Below are 10,870 nucleotides of genomic sequence, written 5' to 3' on the forward strand. Positions count from 1 at the left end.
ATTGTCTAACTTATATACTCTCCTGTTCTCGAATATTAGTCTCTTTTGGAATCTTGACACAATTCATAAGTGAAGAGGATCTTCTAATTTCTTTCCAATACGTACTTCAAAACAAATTCATGTGAGATCTTATTTTGTTCGTCTTGATGCGTGGTTTAACAATATCAAATTTTTATATTTTTCTAACATACATATTTGGAGATATTTACGTTTAAATATTGAGTTGAAAATTCAAAATAGGACTAATATTTAAGAATAGAGGAAGTACTAATATTATTGATATAGTTAAATGGTATAAACGAGATTTGATATCAGGTCTAAGTACCCCTTAAAATTTACCAATTAAGCTACTTGACAACCATTGTTTTTTTTATTATTATTGTGGACAATAAATTTCCAGTATTTCATGTGTGTAACTTGAAAACACAATGCACAATGTGACTCTTATCTTTTTTGTTATTTTTCCACCTTGTCAAATTGTTGATTGCTGGAGTACACTTTTTTTGCCTTTCTTTTTAGTTTATGTCTCCACGATGTTAATGGATCCATTGATTTTTTTTTTTTGACATAGGCTCAAACTTAGAAATATAAAAGTCTCACAAACCTACACTACATGCTAATAACACTAAGATCTTATAAACCATTACAAATTCTAAACTACAAACAGTATTAATAAATAACGCAAGGGCTTTGTGCTTTTCTTGATTCAGCCCGTTATTGTTGGAAATGCCTTGCTCACGCCACTTACACGACGTTATCTTGCAAAGGCAATTTGCATCTATGTTTCCTTTATAGTAGATGGTGCTGATGTTAGGTCCTTTACCATTAGAAGTATTCTGAAAGCACCTGCAAAACAGGGGGAACAAGGAGAGGAGAGGAAGAGAACCAATGTGACAGGCTAGATTAATAGACCTTGTGTATTCCACACAAGCGTCTAAACACAACTTGTATAGCATGCTATGAACCCCCATAAAAAGGGGAGCAGCGCTCATTTGAAAGCGCTAAGAGACACCCTCAACGCTAACCTAAAAGGAGAAATAACACAAGTTATCCTCCACAACCAACTGACAACCCAACCCCAAGGACACTGAACCTTCCTATTACTCATTACTCCTTCTATACCCAAACAACTAACACTATTACCCCCAAGCCAACTCAAAACAGATAACTTCCATTCTTCTAACATCAACATCAGAGATGGAGAGACTGACTTTACCACACAATAACTCCCCATACCTTCCAACAAACCCCTCATTTGATTGACAAAGGGGTTAAACCACCTACAATCTGAGTAACTCCAAAAGAAGTACCCAGACAACACCAGAAAACACAGAAGACATTCTGAACCAACAATCTTTAACAGGCTATTCTTAGAAAAAACAAGAAAAAACCAACACATAATACCCAAAAACGCATCATTAACACTAAACATCTTGATAAACTAACCTAGAGACTACCGCAAAGCAAAACGGAGGAGAACGGGCACACACAAATGGCAATTTAATCCCAACAACCTGAAATCCTAAACTAACCTTTACCTTTATCGTCAAGGTCGGGGTAAGTCGATACTACAAGACGGCGGTGACTACCTTTACCGTCAAGATCGGGGTGGTCCGACACAAAACAAGACGACGACGATTAGAAGGACTGGGGAAAAAAACCAACAAACCACAAAGGGTACTACCCAAAACCTACAAACAGAAACAACCCAAAACAAACGATTCCAATTCCAACAACAAAACCTAACCCTAGCAAAATTACCTCACCGACAAAAGAGACGGCGGCGCAAGGTAGGGATGGAAGAGGCGGCAGCTAGGTTGAATCTCTGACCCGATTAGATAACCTCCGAACCCAAAATCAATTGCTTTGCTTTAAAACTCCGGTTATCCGAACAAGAATCCGGCGAGAAGGATGATTAACCAAGAGGAGGAATAAGCGAACGTTTGGCTCCTCTTTCACCTTCACCACCGGCGACGATCTACAACTCAACTACTATTATTAGACGAAAGGAGGTGTTGGCCGGCGACCCGAGTTGAGCGGCGAACTCAGGCCGCCGACAAACACCTAGATCTAGGGTGTTGGTTGAGAGTTTCGTAGAGAGAGGAGAGAGCTTTTTTTTAGAGAGAGAGAGAAAATCTCCACACACACTACCGGATCCATTGATTTGAAGCACAACAAGTTGAGGTTTTACTAGAACCATTTACAAAAACTCTAAATTAGATCTAATCCACTAAATTAATAAAAGGGTGTACCCTCAGCTCTAAATTTGTGGTATACATGTCTATTTCATCATTGTAGATATTGTGTGACTGATTATTAATTATATTGTTTTTCCCCTTGAAAGAAATAACAGGATGTAGATTCGGTCTGTTTTAGAGTTGGTATAGATGAATATTTGAATTGTTATTTCACCTACATTACTCCCTCAAGGCTTCCAAGCCTGAAATTCGTAATGATTATAGTCCTAGTTTTCTTTTACGTTTAAAACTAGTTATTGGATCTGGTGATGCCTCAAGGTCAGTGTAGGTAATTTGAGAATTTATCCCACAAAAATTATGGAATCATATCTAAAGTTTGAGATAAAATTATTGCACATCACAGTAGTTTGTGATAAATATTTTATTCGAATTATTTTAAAGTTTATATTTATTTTGTATTTTGTTATTACAAATTTTGGTTAACCATCTCTTAGAAAATTAGTACGAGTATTTATATCAATATATTCAATTATTGAGATTTTTTTAGAAAACTTCAATTATTGCGATAATATTAAAAGAAGAAAATAAAAAAGTAAAAAAATATTTTAGTTTATAGGATATAGACCATATAGTTTTGACGTGATAAAAGTTTTTATAGGAATGTAAAATCATTTATCATTTCCATTAAACTCAAAAAAAAAAAATTGGGTTTAAGAGAGAAAAGTTCCTCCAAACAAACTCCGCTTTAGTATAGGTATACTCCTATAGATATAACATCAAAAAGAAAATACTCCTGTAGATATACGGAATAGATACTTACCACACTATTTTTTTAGAAAAGGTATTCTTAAATTAAAAGGTCTTGCGTGCACAAGGTATACAATAAATTTATTGTACACCAAGATAACTTTTATGCAGTTTTTTTGTAACTTTAACCTATTTTTCTGTAACTTTTATATTATAAAATTAAAAAGTTGAAAGATAAACATTTTAAAGGGTTAATGATATATTAATTTATACATTATTAGTGATTTTGAAGAAATAATTTTTATTCAAATGAAAAAATTTATCATTAAAAAATAGATAACTTTTACATATATAAAGGTAACTTTTAAGCATTTTGAGTCAACTTTTACTCCGGTGTACAATATTTATTGTACACCCATTATAAATAAGAATTTGTGTTCTTAAATTGTCCTGAAACCCTATGTTACGATAGTATATACGGAGTATATTATGTTAATATTGTAATATCCTAAATATACGGAATTACCTAGAATAGCCTTTTTATGTGATATATATACGGAGTTCATTGATGAGAATATCAGAGTTTGAGCGTTATTTGTCACCCTCCTATGCCTTTACTATCCTTCAGATTTCCTCGTGTGAAATTAGTTACTTTTCACTGTACAACCGATTGTGCCTTGTATTATATAACCGATACTATATTTAAGCGTAGTGTTCACAAGATTCATGCACATAAATACAAAAGTAATCTTATTTATATCATGTTTATAGTATAACAACATAGAAAATTACCTTTGCAGTGTTATTTTGTTACAATATCTCCTAATTTCTGTTGTTTTTGGTGGTAACATTAATTCGCTCTATAATAATTGTGGACTTTTTACTTTCATGACAAACTTTCACAATGTTTGGGCTTCGTCATCCTCCTACTGGGATTACGGCTTATAATGCAAACAATTTATTTGGGCCAGGCTTTACTGGATTTGCTTTAGCAAGCCTAATAAGGAAGGTGGGCTTGGTCTAAAAGAAAATTTAATTTATGGCCACTAATTCATATGGGCCCAAACCCTCAAATTGGGTCCAATATACTTATCGGGTCATGACTTTAGAGGGGAACTAGGGAACTTAAGTTAATCTTTTTTTTTAATGGATATTTATACTTATTACCAAAAACAAAAAGTTAAAGTTTGTTCATCTTAGATTTGGAAGAAGTTGTCAATGAACTGATGATCCAAATAGTTTCAGCTTTTCAATTAACTATATATGTCTCTCTAACTAAATTTCGGGCTATTAATTAAAGAAAAATGATATATCCATCCTTGAGAACTTACTACTACAAAGTACAAACTACCATGTATAACAAAATGAAGTGACCAATTATAAATTGTGGTTGAATATCTTTAAGTACTAGTAAGGGTCCGGTTTTTTCAATTGAAATTATTTTCAAAGGAAAACAAGTTTTGTTTGTTGTTTTCTACAAGAAAAAGAACATAGAAGTGAGAATAAGAGGAAAGTAAAGGAAATGTAAGAGATTTTGGATTATAGTGGAAAATGTGTCATTTCTTCTTTTCAAAGAGAAAGTTAATTTTTCTTAGATAAAGTTACCTTTGGGGAAATTTTTTTCCACCTTTAACAAAACAAACAAAGTAAAATGAAAAAATTATTTCCTGAGAAAGTGTTTACTGTCAAAACAAACGGAGCCCAGAAAGAAAGTGTACAGAGAGGAAAAAGAAACCAAATAAAAACTGAATTTGGTGGAAATTAGCGGAAAATTATATTGAGAATTTTGGAGAATATGATTGAGGAAGAATGATTGAATTAATTGAAGAAGAGTGGAGATGGAAATTGAGATTGAGTGGTTGCAACGTCTAGTGCTCGAAGGAAATAAGCAAATTGTTTTTTTATATCTTATTATTAAAAATCCATTAATATATTTCATTTTTTAAGGAAAAGTCAACTAACTATTTAAAACCAATAAAAATAAGACACGTTATCATTTTTACCTTTAGAGAGTAGGGTGTTTTCGACTTTGACCTATTTTAAGACGATTGATACACAAATTTCGGATTATTTAAAAAAAATTCATAATTGGAATTAATAAAAGTAAACCGATTCTAAGTTGAGATTATTTTTTCAAAAAATTGATTTACGAACATAGCCATGAGGAGTAAGGACTATGTTTCGGAATCAAATACACAAAACCTAAAATGATTCCATATGCAATTTTTTGACAAAATTACAATTCGATCAATGTGAAGTAGTGTATCATTAATTATAACTAAACTTTTACTTGTTTTATCTTTTCGTTATTTTTTTAAAATACTGTAGTTACTGCCGTACTTTCCACTTTGATGTTCATATAAAACTACAATGACTATGTTTAGAAAATTTACTAAAATGGAAAAGAAATGCTTGAGTTGATATGATAAGATGGGAATAATTTGTGGAGCATCCATATTTGGGGGTTGGGAAATGGGACACATCTCCCACATCAGCTTGGGCCCAAATACTTTAACAGGACTTTGCTTGTTGCTATTTACTGCTTACAACTTGGCATCCAATGATTTTTTTTAAATAGGAAAAATTGACAAAGACGGTCTAAACAATTGACATTCAGTTTTAAAGGTCTTAAGTATTGATTATTATTAACAGGTTCCAACTAAGGGGGTGTTGACTTTGCGTGGACTTTTTTACCGGTGACTGATTGTGTAAGTTATGATAAATTTGTAACTTTGTAAATGCAAGTCTATCATAGATTTATAATGGTTTAAACAACTATAAGACAAAAAGGTCAACAACAAAACGAGACAAACAAGTTCTATTGGTAATAAATTAAGTTAATTTAATAGGTAAGGCTCAGTTTTGTTCGACTTATTATCTTATTTTGACTTATTTCAGACAAAATAAGTTCAGACAAGTTTAGATAATATAAGTTCAGCAAAAATAAGTTTTTTTTCTAGAAATTTTCACACACAAATAAGTTTATTTCAAACAAAATAAGTATTTTTCAGATAAAATAAGTTCAGTTAAATTCAGATAATATAAGTTCAGTCAAAATAAGTCCAATAAAACGGAGCCTAAAACAACGCAATTTTTAATTATTTTGTTGGTTATAACTTAGAGCAGAAGTAGTGCTACTATGAGCAAAAGTCTCATTGATTATTAAGACAATGTATCCCATTTAAATGAGGGAGTACGTATGACAAAATTAAGTTCGAGTAAGAGTCTGGAAATGTCATGACTCTATTTCATAAACATCAACTTGTATCTCAATTATTATTTTTATTTTATTTTATTATTTTCACAGGTCTTGTGAATATGCGTACAAAGTGAAAAATTGGTTAAGTATGAAAGGATCTTGACAAAATCCAAAATATTAAAAAGTTAATAAAAATTAATAAAAGATTGTCTTAAGCTCAGACACCACTTATGTTACATTTATAAGGTTATAGTGTATTGTTTTAGATCAATCCCATTTAAACAACAACTACTCAAATACTTCCTCCGTTCCTAAATAGTTGCACCGTTTTGACTCTCACGTTTGCCAACGCGTAACTTTGACCATCACTACAAAAAAAACATGATATAACGACGGATTTGAGCGACCGAAGTTTTAACCATCGCTAAGCTAGCGATAGACTTTGAGGATCTGTCGCAAATTTCTTTCAACGACGGATAATAATTTATTTGTCGCAAGCTGAGCGACGGATTATTTAATCCGTTTCTAGTACAACTACAGACTTTTATTTCCGTTGCTGGTCCAACGACAGATATTAATTTCCGAAGCTATACCAGCTACGGATTTTTATTTCCGTAGCTATTCCAGCTACAGATTTTTATTTCCGTAGCTAGACCAGCTACAAACTTTTATTTTCGTTGCTGGACTCAGCGATGGAAACTCCATTTCCGTTGCAAGATTTTTATTATTTTCTTTATTTAACTTAAACTGAAAATCGACAACCCAACTCACATAGTATATAAATAAATATTTAGGGTTATATTGCGCCTCTCTTCTCCTTTCTCTCAATAGCCCCTTCTCCCTCCTTTCTAATATCCACTCTGAATCGATCTGTCTCTTCCCATGTTAGACTTTGATGGGGTTTGCTGAGATCTTCGACGACAAGAAGGAACACATATCAATTGTCATTTTCTCTCTTTCTAGTCTCTATTCATTGATCTTTTTAGAGATGAGGAGAGAGAAAGAAGAGAAGTGGGTATTCTGAATTTTAATGGACGAATTGCATTTGCGTCTCTTACTTTGGATGGAATGTAAATATATGTAGTCAATTTGATCGATAGATGTAGATAGAAACTAAAATTAGGTAAGATATTTTAGATCTGGGTTTTGATTAGCTCACATTCTTGTTTGTTTGATATTGGCATTATATATAATTAGATGTTGTAGTTTTTCTATTTTATTCTCTTTTTGCTATTAAAAATAATTTTGTTTCCTGATTTTATTGTTGTGTTTGAAATTTAAATGAGTTTCTTCTCTTGTTGATTTGTAAGCTAATTTGTGTTTTTTTTCTTTCCAACAAATGTTCTGATTATGGGAAGCTAGAGTCTGAAGATGTTTTTGAGCAAAGAAGACGGAGAAAATCGAGACTGTGTTTACATTAAGAATCTTAAGATATTACATATCAAGTTTGTATATAGTTCTATTATTTGTATATTACAAATCAAGTTTGTAATGCAATTGAAAAGTGTATATCTATAAAAACATCCGAAAATTTATGGAATTCATTTTTGGAATTAGACTTGAATATGTTTTCTAACTTACTTAATTATAGTCTATTGCATCATAAATATTGACCAACACCAAAATAAATGAAAAGGCAAACAAAAAAGCAACAATTAGAGATTTTCTGGTTCTTTACCTAAAAATTGAGCGACGGAAAAATTTTAATCTATTTCTAAGACCAGCGACGGAAACTAAATTTCCGTTTCTAAAACCAGCGACGGAAACTAAATTTCCGTTTCTAAGCCTAGAGACAGAAAACAAATTTTCCGTTTCTAAGTCTAGCAACGGATTTACAATCCGTTTCTAAAACGAGCAACGGAAATCAGAGACGGATCATTTTCTATCGCTAGCTAAGCGACAGTTTTACAGTTTTCCGTAGCTTAACTCATTTAGCGACAATGATTTTGCCAACGGAATGTATCTGTCGCTCAATCCGTTTCTAACCATATGCAGCAACGGATTTTGGTAATTTATCAACGGATTTGGTTTGTCGCTATATCATATTTTTTTTGTAGTGCATCAATACTTATAATTATGTATTAGTAAAAATTATAAAAAGTTGATATATTTAAAATATATATTAAGACAAACTTAATAATACTTTGTATAATAATTTTTAATTTTATTTATTAGTAGAAAATTGAGGTCAAAGCAAGACAAGTGAATAGTGTCAAAAGTCAAAATGGTGCAACTATTTAGGAACGGAGGAAGTAATATATAAGTATAGTTCCCAACAAGTTCAAGCAACAATGACTCAAATGAATTCAGTTGTCAACAAGTTCGATTAATTGGTTGAATACGAGCCAAAAGATTACAAGACTAACAAACAATAACCCGCCTATAACCTACATATATAAGTTCTATAACTGTTTGTGTTAAAAGGATTATGAGTTGTAATTAGGGGTGTTTATTGGTCCAAACCCGGATCGGATCGACCGACTTGGACCGGACCGAAAACCGAAATTATGATAATTCAAGACCCGAAGACCGGATCGAAGATCGAAATTATGATAATCGAAGACCGGACCGAAGACCGAAATTATGATAATTCAAGACCCGAAGACCGGACCCGGACCGGACCGAAAAAATCGATCCGAAACTCGGACCAGACCGATTTGGACCGGTTGTAGACCAATTTCTATATATTATTTATTTTTATAAAAATTAGGATAAAAAAGAAAAATTATATATGAAAAACTATTTGTTTGAGGCCTTTCTTGGAAGCTAAAATAAAATATATCATAATATAGTAATATTTACAACATATTAAAGGATGGTCCGGTCCTAAATCGGGTTTTGGACCGGACCGGACAGGACCGAACCTGACCAAAGACCGAAAATTGATATTTCTCGACCCGAAGACCGGACCGGTTTCCTTCAGTCCGGTCAGGTCCGGTCAGGTCCGGTCCGGTCCAGACCAATTTTTGCACACCCCTAGTTGTAATGGCTATGGTTAAATGGGTTATGAGTAATAAACGATTTCGGTTAAACGGATTACGGGTTGTAAATGGTTTAGATTAATCGGGTCATGGGTTGAAACAATTCGGGTTAGAAATGGTTTGGATTAAGTAGGTTTTCCTCGAGTTAATTGAAATGGATCAAGTCATTAATGGGTTTTGGATTCGTATTTTTCAGGTTTAAAAGGATCGGATTGTTGCAAAATTATTTGTTACCGGATTTTGGATCTAGGTCGGGTAAATCCTTTTTGGGTTTTGGTTTAGTATTATGAATATAATCGGATTGGATTTCGAGTTCTTAATTATCGGACAAACACAACGTGTCTAACGGTATAACATGTGAAATTGTGAATGTGTAATGACTACGGCGTAACGAGTAATCGGCTGTCAAAAACTAACCCGACCCGAAAACCCGACCTGAACCGACCGAACCCGTAACCGACCATGACCCGAAATTACGGTAAAACAGGTAACCCGAAACCCGACCTGTACCCGACCCGAAAAAACCGATAACCGATTTTAACCCGATGTTGTAACACCCGAACCCGAACCCGACACCCGACCCGAAAATGACCGATAACCGAACTGACCCGACCGAACAATGACCCGAACCCGATTTGATACCCGACCCGATGTCAACCCGAAACCGATTGTAACTCGATGAAACCTGCTATTGACCCGACCTGTGAGAATCCGCTACTCGATTTACCCGAGTTATCAATGACATGACCAAATATTAACTTCATTGATATATCTATTTTAAATATTTATTGCTAAATATTGAAAATTTAACTCTAAAATAAGTTAAACAAAATTTTTTAGAATATAAATCCTTAAAATGTATAGGTTAATTATCAGACCCGAGTTTGACCCGTCCCTGAGAGTGACCCAATCTGAATTCTATTTGATCTGATTATTATCCGATCCAAACTAAGACCCGAACCCGAAAATAACTGTGTTGCAAACCGACTTAAACCCGACTCGATAAGACCCGAACCCGAAATTATCTGCTACAAACCGACTTAAACCCGACCCGATAAGACCCGAACCCGAAATCAAACCTGACCGAAATGTGACCCGACTCGAACCCGACCTGAACCCGGGATAGGAAAAAACCCGATATGACCCGACCTGAAATCGACCCGACCGAACCCGAACTCAACCCGAATGAAATATTGACCCGACACGACCCGACCTGATCATGACCCGAAACCCGAGATGACCCGACCCAAACCCGACCCGATAACCTGTTTTGACAGCTCTAATATTTATAGTATGAATATTGTGTAGTCCGTAGTTAACATTGAGATAGCTGATGTTCGAAGCTGGGAAGTCTAGACATACTTCTATTTAGCCCTAGAACTCTAGGAGTAGGTAAGGAGTCCCCAACTTAAGCCGTACAAAAAAGGAGACCCAGTTAATTAGCATCCCAATGTAAATTCGCCCAAAGATCTTCTGTACTGAACTTGTGCTTGCATCGTCATCATCACAGTTTGTTTAATCTCTCCTAACCAAACTCAATTCAGATAGTCCCGTTTCGAATGTACTATTGTTGTAATTTCAACTGCAATGCGGACTCCGCGGTTCAGTTCAAGTTCATTAAGTTTAGTTTTTTTTCTTTTTTATGATCAGATTAATTTAACTACTTTATATGTCCATTTTTTATGGTGCTAAAAATTCATTTTTTCTTTTGATAATGGGATGTAATGGACAAAACCAAAATGTCT

General features: G+C 33.8%; 1 long non-coding RNA gene across 1 annotated transcript; it reads left to right on the forward strand.

The window, feature by feature from the left end:
- Positions 1–6,217: 6,217 nt before the first annotated feature.
- Positions 6,218–7,688, forward strand: LOC130466176 (uncharacterized). Its single transcript, XR_008926190.1, has 2 exons — positions 6,218–7,267; positions 7,507–7,688. It is a non-coding gene; the product is annotated as an uncharacterized lncRNA (long non-coding RNA).
- The last annotated feature ends 3,182 nt before the right edge of the window (positions 7,689–10,870 follow it).

Source organism: Spinacia oleracea, chromosome 1, assembly GCF_020520425.1.
Source record: "Spinacia oleracea cultivar Varoflay chromosome 1, BTI_SOV_V1, whole genome shotgun sequence".
Lineage (NCBI taxonomy): Eukaryota > Viridiplantae > Streptophyta > Magnoliopsida > Caryophyllales > Amaranthaceae > Spinacia > Spinacia oleracea.